General features: G+C 39.3%; 1 long non-coding RNA gene across 1 annotated transcript; it reads left to right on the top strand.

Moving 5' to 3' along the window:
• The first annotated feature begins 379 nt into the window (after nucleotides 1–379).
• Nucleotides 380–2,973, top strand: LOC117453347 (uncharacterized). The gene is made up of 3 exons (XR_004552894.2): nucleotides 380–433; nucleotides 2,426–2,581; nucleotides 2,949–2,973. It is a non-coding gene; the product is annotated as an uncharacterized lncRNA (long non-coding RNA).
• Nucleotides 2,974–8,796: the final 5,823 nt, after the last annotated feature.

Genomic DNA, 8,796 nt, shown 5'->3' on the forward strand with positions numbered 1-8,796 from the left:
CTCCCAGGTGGAAAGGTCCTTTCCAGGTGTTAATAGTGACCAGAACAGCACTGAGAGTACAAGGGAGACCGGAGTGGATTCACGCTACAAGATGTCGTCTCTTCCCTCTACCGGATGCTGGCGTGTGAAGGCACACTGTTAAAAAGGATATTGGTTTTTAGTCAGATGGGCAAATGTTATCATGCTGAGTGAACCCACTGCCCATTACAACTCATTAAGACGAGTTACAAAAACTTCAACTTGAAAAATATTTGTAAACTCAGAATAATCCGTTGCATTAAATTGATAACATGAGTCAGCCTCGGCATTGTATGTAACACGCATGCGCCCGCAATATGACGTCACGCGCAGTGTCCCAAAACTGAAATGAATTTGAAATCCGAGTTGGCTGCCATCTTTCTTCCTCGCTCAGAGCCCGGACTGGAGTTATCAAGTAATTACATTCAAATGTAATCTAGTTCATCAGCAGACAATGCAAATTAATCCTCTAACGTTAGTCTCTGTCTCAGACTGACTGTCGCCACACCTTTTGACGCATATTTCATATTTAACGTTAGTTAGTTTTAGGAAAAACGTTAGCATGTTAGCGAGCTAGCTAGCTAGCAGTAGGTTGGAAATTAAGAGCTGCCCGAGTGAAATAGCGAGTATATAGTGTAAAGCAAAGGAGGGTTGAATGAGTTGAATGTTGATGAGACAAATTCGGACCATCTAGATTTAACAACAGATGATTACATAGAGCAGGGGTCGGCAACAGGCAGACCGCGGTCCGGATCCGGACCCAGACGCCGACCTATACGGACCTGGAGCTATAATCAATACATTAATAGGGGATTTTTCGGCGCCTCCCACTTTTTTAACGCTGATTTGGTTGACTTGTGTAATTCGTGGATAACCGAAGAGTTTTCGTTTTGGGGGTGGGGGGGAGGGAGTCAGTCCGACAGACGGACAACTTCTCACTTCAAAAAAGAAGAAGAAATCTAGACCGCAAAAATAATTAAACAAGCGAGTACCTGTTTTTCCTGACCAAGGACAGGTTCATGAACACAACACGAGCGTAACGTGTCTTCACGTGGTATATGTCTCGTCTGAAAGGAGTGCTGACAGAGAGCACCGGAACGCCGCTCCAGCCCTTAAAATATTGCAATACCCATAAGGAGCCGTACACATGCCGCAGTGTTTGCGTGGCTGTGTCTTTAGTTGTAAGCACAGTGGCGATCTGTTGTTATTAGCATCTGGTTAGCTAGCTATGCTAACGAATTTAAAGAGATTTTCTACAACCAGGTGGAAGAGAGCTCTCTCCTGAGAGGCTCAAATAACCTCAGCTCATTGAGGTTAAGGCACACCTTGATATGATCATTATAGTTATTAATGAGACTAAATGAAAAACAGGTATAAAATACTATATGACAGCAACAAAAAAGTTGTTAAAAATAACAAGAATAGAGTTTAAAATGGGAGTGATTTGTAAAATATCCTAAAAGGAAAATATGCTACAGTTCTGTTTCATATGGGTGTTGAGAGAAGTATCCATAGATCTCTTAATGTTGCTCTCAAAGTGCACCACATTGATGCTTTTAACTTCAATATTTAAACATTACACATATCCACAGTATTTAAGTAATGTTAATTGACAATAAATATTGTTGTTTTTGAATTGTACTTTCTTTATTTGATTGGCAGTCAGTTGTTGATTACATGCAGACGTTGATAAAGCTACAGGTCACTTCAATATATATCACACTAATTCATGAAGCAACTTAGACATTTTGATGTTCCGGACCTTTGCATGGGGAGATTTTCTCTAACTGGACCTTGTTGCATTTTAGTTGAAGACCCCTGACATAGAGGATCAAGACCTGCATGATTTGTTTCAACAGAAAGTTCCATCTTTCTTACTGCGTATGCAAACGATTTTGCATGTGTCTAAGACAAAAACCCAGGAAATTATAAACGAGCTATGTAGTATTAGCTCAGCTGTGGAAGAGTGCACACCACAAATAATTGGAAGTGTACTGATCAACCACAATTGTGCAGTAAATAGTGCAGTCACCACTGCTATAACAGAGATAGTTAAAAAAGCAAACCCCCTAAGTTTCCTGTCAAAGGGCGGACCTTTTGGCTCTGAATACAAAAGAGAAACTTTTTACAAGAATAATTTTAAAGTGATTGAGCCGATTGAATATGTTTTAGATGCATCTTCCAGACGTACATTTGTTTATATTCCAATTCTGAAAGTCTTGACAGAGCTGTTAAATCGTAATAATGTTCTTCTATTTCATGTATTGCATGTTCAACATTTGTATATGGTTTGACATATATATGCTTGTGCAATACCAAATATTGCATCTGGGCAGCTTGTGAAATGTGAAAACGTAGGTCACTTTTAACTTGGACTAAAATGATGTAATGTCACTTCTTCATATAGATCGTCAAGGAATTCACCAGGCTGATGTCGATGGACCTCAATTCGCTCTATGAGGGTCTGGACAGCCACCTGCAGAAATTCCTTCAGTTGTTCAGGTCAAAGCGCTTTGAGGGGATCAAAGAAATTACATCCTTAATGGAGAGCCTCGACAAGGATGTAAGTACAGTTCTTTACTTTAAAGTACTTTGAGGCAATAGAGCTGCCTTTCCACATTCATTCATGTGTTCTCGTGTAAACTCAATGTAATTGTTACGACGGGATACAGGGGAAGGACCCAAAAGCAGGCGCCTGATGCAGTTCAATGATTTAATAAGCAACATGGTGGTACAAAGGCTTAAGGGATAGTGAGGCAGGCAAGGGTCAGAGAAGGCAGGCCACACATGGACACGGACACACGGAATATGAAGGAATCTATTAAGTTAGCTGTGAACGTAGTGCAAATAACCAGAATGCCTTGTGGAGTGAGGGGGTCATATAATTATGATAGCAACGGGCAATATTAATTTATCATGTGTTTTGGCAGGCATCGAACCAAAGGAAAAGGGCAGTAGTGTTGCAGGGCCTACCATGGTACATGAGGGAGAATCCTTCAACTATCATGAAGATGTGTGAGGTAAGCGCTGAAATGTCGTTCAAGATGATACAAAAAACGAGTTCACAGGGTTACATTAGTCGTTTCAGGCGTCGTCTGTGTATGCACATATGCCAAAGCATCTCTAAAGCACTTTCGTTGTTGTTTTTTGTTTCTTTTTGCATGAAGCCAACGGATCCTGAAGAGGACGTCATCAAGGGAATGGTGATTGGAGTCCTTTTAGTCGTTGAAGATGAGAAGGAACCTCTTCCAGCTTCCTACAACGATGTCGCCCTCGTGATCGAGAAAAGGATAGTCATACGTCACCTTGGTGATGTACCCAATGCTTTTGTGAACCTGATGGGATTGCAGTACATGTTGAACCTTGACTATCCAAAAGACTTGAAATACACCTTTGAGGTGATTCAGCGCCTGTTCATGGGAATTGGGTTGGACTCGTGCACTCCCTGGGTCCACTCTCTGAAGAATATATTGCTCAGTTAGAGAGATGGCCTAGGAAGATGTCTCTGCATCCGTCCCAAATGATGCATTTTCATTTTTTGTCCACTGTTTCATTTGTCCACTGTTCCAAGAGGAAGACAAATGTATAGCCCCTCTGTGGGTCACACCAGTTTATTTGGTTTTCATTTTCTATTGCTCTATTTTGAGGAAGTGTCTGAGAGACACTAGTGTGTATTTTATGTTGTTCAGCAACCATGAACAGAGTGGATATTTCAGTACTGTTAGAATGTTTTAATGTTCTGACTGACAGTTAAGTTAAGAGAGATACCATTTTCTATGCATTTTACTGCAGCAACCCTGAACACTTACTCCTCAGAATGGACTCTGTTTAACAAGTCACTCAATTACAGTTGTATCTATAGTGTAATTTCAGTTTTTGAGCAGCCCAGAGCAAAAACAATGGTGTGTTAGAGGGTGTATAGTTTAGACTAAGCTAGTTCTCATGTTAATGTATCGTATAACTTTGTAGCTATTAGTTTGCTTGTCCTGGTAAGTTAACTTGGTACTAGAAGTTGAACAAACACAGTTGTACATGTTGAGCTAACTTGATTAACACATTTTTAAGAACTCAATCAAATACGTTTAACCAACATCTTCTTAAGTTATCTTAACTAATATCTTCTAGTTCAAATAACTTGACATACTACAAGTTGTATCAACTAATTTATTGAAGTGTAATAGACTTGACAATAAATGTTGAATCAACTTGACACAACTTAACTCAGTCAAAGCAACAAGATGACTTGACTTAGTCAAGTTGAGTCAACAAATCATTTTTAACAGTGTTTAACTTGGTACTATAAGTTGAAAAAACAAAGTTGTACATGTTGAACCAACTTGATTAACACCTTTTTAAGAACTCAATCAAATATGTTTAACCAAAATCTTCTTAAGTTATCTTAACTAATATTTTCTAGTCCAAATAACTTGACACATGAAGTTGAGTCAACAGACTACAAGTTGTAACAACTAATGTATTGAAGTGTAATAGACTTGACAGTAAATGTGGAATCAACTTGACACAACTTAACTCAGTCACAGCAACAAGATGACTTGACTTAGTCACGTTGAGTCAACAAATCATTTTTAACAGTGCAGTCATCATCATCATCGTCATGCTGGGTCTTCTGTACCTGGCCAAGGACGCCCTGCTAGATGGAGCTGTGGAAATCCCAACGACAGGTGGCGAGGGATCTCGCTCGTCTGAGGAAGAAAATAAGGTGCTCTTATCTACGAGCGCAGACGACTTGACCACTCAGGGCCCAGACCCTGAGGGCAAAACGACACCAACGGGCAAATCAGTGCCTAGCGACAAGGACAGGTTGTATCCAATCACCACACGGACATTCAGTATGGTGCGAGAGACACAAAGAGAGAGAAAAGGAGGAAGAATCAGGAGGATTGTCTCCCTCCCTGATCATAAATCAGAGACTGTTTCTTTTAACTGTCCAGCTTTAATATGTGATCCATCTAACTGTATTATTATATTTTATGTGTCCTTAGTTCACTCAACGTGGGAGATATATCCAATGGACCAGTACCGTGCGGATGGTGTCGCATCGGAGGGGGTGAGAATAGCACTCGACATCATTGAAGACATGCCCCCAGAACTGTGGTGTAGCACTAGAGAACAGGTTAAGACACTGATAAAGGATAAAGCAACATGTAGAGTGAGGAAACCAGATTACCAGGTTCCCAATCTAAGTGCTACTGCATGCAAAATGTCTGGACCAGATAGAAAAACAAATGTTCTATCCACTCCACTTAAACACTGTAGGTGATGTAGATTTTTCAAAAAAGGCCTTAATTACTCCTTTTAAACAAACTAAAACTAATTCTGCAGTAAGTTTAATGTTAGACTACGCACATGAACGTAATATTAGCAACTGTTGGCTGTGCCAAAATATGCCAGAATCCATGCATTCTCCCATGTGTAGCCCAATTCCTTTCACAAAAGCGGACTATAAATTAGTCAGCTGGAACGATATTGACTCCAGAATTAGCAATGAGGCTGAGGACTGCTACACTCCGTCATACCCAACAGACTCTGATAAACCGTTACAGTACGAGATTCAGGTCTCTCTCATTGTTGAGACAGTAAATAAAAATTACCTGCCTGACGGTTTCAAACGATTGATGTTTTTAAAACTAATATATGTGAGGAAATACATTAACCTAGCTTTTGAATACAGATTCCAGTTAGCTCTGGTACAAACAAATTGTTCGGTTAATTCCAGAAGTCCAACATGCACAAAACAACCACACATGGCATCTTTATTAGCTGAAGCTTTAGTGACAGTGGTACCCTGGTTGGGCTCCAGAACAGTGGACTCCGTTGAGGTTAAAATACATGATTGTACGCAACCAATACCCCTAGGCAATCCCCCTACACGTGACTGTTCAATATATGTTCCCCCAAGTACATGAATGGAAGAATGTGTCCATCTGTTTCCAGAATGAAGTAGGATCTCACACCTCTCCAGATGTGGGACACAGCGACTGTAATACCATAGTGAGGGTAAAATTAGCCAGAATTCCCCTCCCACAGAGAGTTTACTTAGTTTGTGGCGACCGGGCCTATGGCTGCGTGCCGTATGACGTTTTTTATGGCACCTGCTATCTAGCCTACCTAATTCCTTTAATCCGTGAAGTAGAGGCAAATGAGATTGCAGCGATACTTCCCTCTCTACACAGGAACAGCAGGTCCATTACAAAAGGACAACAGATAGCGAGCCTATTTTTGCCTTGGTACGGCATTTATGTTAGTCAGCAGGAAATCATGGCATTATCCAAAGTAGTGGAAAATCATCTAAATGTATCTAACACAGCAATATTAGCTGAACATAAAGAATTGCAAGAAGTTAGGACAGTAGCACTACAGAATCGCATGGCGCTGGTCCTCCTCTTAGCTGCCCAGGGGGGCACATGTAAAGTAATTGGTGCGGAGTGCTGTTCCTTTGTCTCTGATGCCACACCGGAAGTTATGGATATGATTCATGATACAGCTAACGGGATAAAAGAATTGCATGAAACTCATGGGTTTACATTTGGGGATTTAAGTAGAACCCTTGGATCCTGGGGAGCGGGGTTGGTTAAATGTGTTGTTACTGTTGCAGTGTTTATCTTGGTTGTGCTAATCCTAGTGATTTGTTTGATCTCTGTAGTTAAATTAGCCATACGCAGGGTTGCCAAGACTGCCCTCCAGGCCCCACAGAGGCTACTGGGGTATTCTACTGTAAATGACACAATGTTGATGTACGACGCCGACCTCCCAGACCCATGGGTCTCCATGGCAGTTCCTGTACCATGGGTACCTCCTTTCAGCGATTGATACATTGATTAAAGTTGACACTCAGAATACAGAATAGATGTTTTGATTTTTCCTTGAATAAAGAACAGATGTTTTTGATTTTTCCTTCCTCAGGTTTATACAATAAAATGTCTGACTTTTCCTTTTCAGATTTTGAACAAATATATTTGAATAAAATGTATGTAGTAAGTGCCTTACTCTTGAATAAGTGTATTGAAGTAAACGTAAAGTAATGTTAAAGATTGAGGACACTGTACCTTTACAGATTACAGATTGATCGATTCATCACTGTGAATTTATACCTTAACTGTGAATCTTAACTGGATCCCTTATGATTCTGATTTTATACCTCAATTGGATTTCTTATAATCCTACATTCTAATTGTGTTTTAATAAGTAATTGCCTTGAAGTAAATCTTTAAGATGTAAACTGATTTTGAATTTGTGTTTGATGAATGAGATTAACTGAGTGATAAATGATAAAAGATCTTGTTTTTGAAACATATATTTTACTATTATATTTTTGTATTGCATGTGTGTTATTATTGTGCTTTTGACAAAAGAAATCAAACACTGAAGAGAGATTATTTTTCTATTGTGGTTGTCTGTATCAACCATTGTGATTGACTGTTTCAATCTTATTCTGCTTTTGATGTAATTAATGTAATGAGAATCCACACAACTCTGAGGACGTTTTATTTGATTTAAGTAGTGACTGAAATATTCTTAGACTAATGTTAATTGGTTATCAATAAATTGATAAAAGGGAGGATCTGTGAACGAAATATTTTAATGAGATCTGTGCAGGGGAGAATTTTAGTGTTTTCCTATGTGTCCTGTTTGTAATTTAAACAGGGCAAAGGCCAAAAGGCCCTGCCTTCCTGTGGGGGAGTGTGACCAATGCGCAGATGGCTTTAACAGACCCGTCCTTTGTCTCTAATATGTCTGGTATCGATTAAGATGGAAAGCGCGCGAATATAGGCCACTCCTATATTCTCTGTGTAGATTTGCGCTGTGCTGCTGTGTAATCCTTAGTGTTGACTAGGTATCTATATGATGCAAGTTGTGTGGATATCTTGTGAACGCTCCGGCCGTGACTCTCAATAAACTCTGGTGTTTGATAAGGCGGATTCCAGCTTCCATTTCTTTCATCACATTGCTGATCAGAAGTTTCTTTCACAATATATACAAAAGTATGTGAGGGATGGAATATTAAATTGAATATAAATGTAAAATGTACATGTGATTTTACATCCAAGAGAAGCTATGGAGCAGAGAGTTCTCTGCCAGCCAGAGGTGATTTGTTATTAGTTCAATATGTCAAACTGATTTCCCTGACTACTAGGGGTGTAACGGTTCACAAACATTTCGGTTCGGTACGTACCTCGGTTTTTAGGTCACGGTTCGGTTCGGTACGTTTTCGGTACAGCAGAAAAAATTATCACAAAACATTTTTTTTTTTAATTATTATTAAACTGTGAATAATGTATTCACTCAAATAAATACAAAATATAATAAAATAAACATTAAGGTGCAGCATTTCGATGAACTGAAATAATCTGTATTTGAACTTTACTGTACTAGTACTCACAAAACATAAAATATTAGTTTTGGGTTTTTAATTATTATTAAACTATGAATATTCACTCAAATAAATATAAAATATAATAAAATAAACATTAAGGTGCAGCTTTTCGATTAACTGAAATAATCTGTATTTGTACTGTACTGTACTAGTACCTAAGCAGCCAGTTTGACATTAGGACTTGCTTGTCATTTCATGTTTTTTTAAAGAAAGATGAACTTGTCCACATTGCTTGCCGAAAGGGCAGACATGCTGGCACTAGCAATGTCTCCTGCTGTGGAGAACACCCTCTCGCTAGGGACAGAGGTAGCAGATACAGCCAGGTAGTGCTTTGCTAACATGGCAACATAAGGATATTTGCCGTTTGTAATAGCTTTGGCTCG

Source organism: Pseudochaenichthys georgianus, chromosome 10 (assembly GCF_902827115.2).
Source record: "Pseudochaenichthys georgianus chromosome 10, fPseGeo1.2, whole genome shotgun sequence".
Taxonomy (NCBI): Eukaryota; Metazoa; Chordata; class Actinopteri; order Perciformes; family Channichthyidae; genus Pseudochaenichthys; species Pseudochaenichthys georgianus.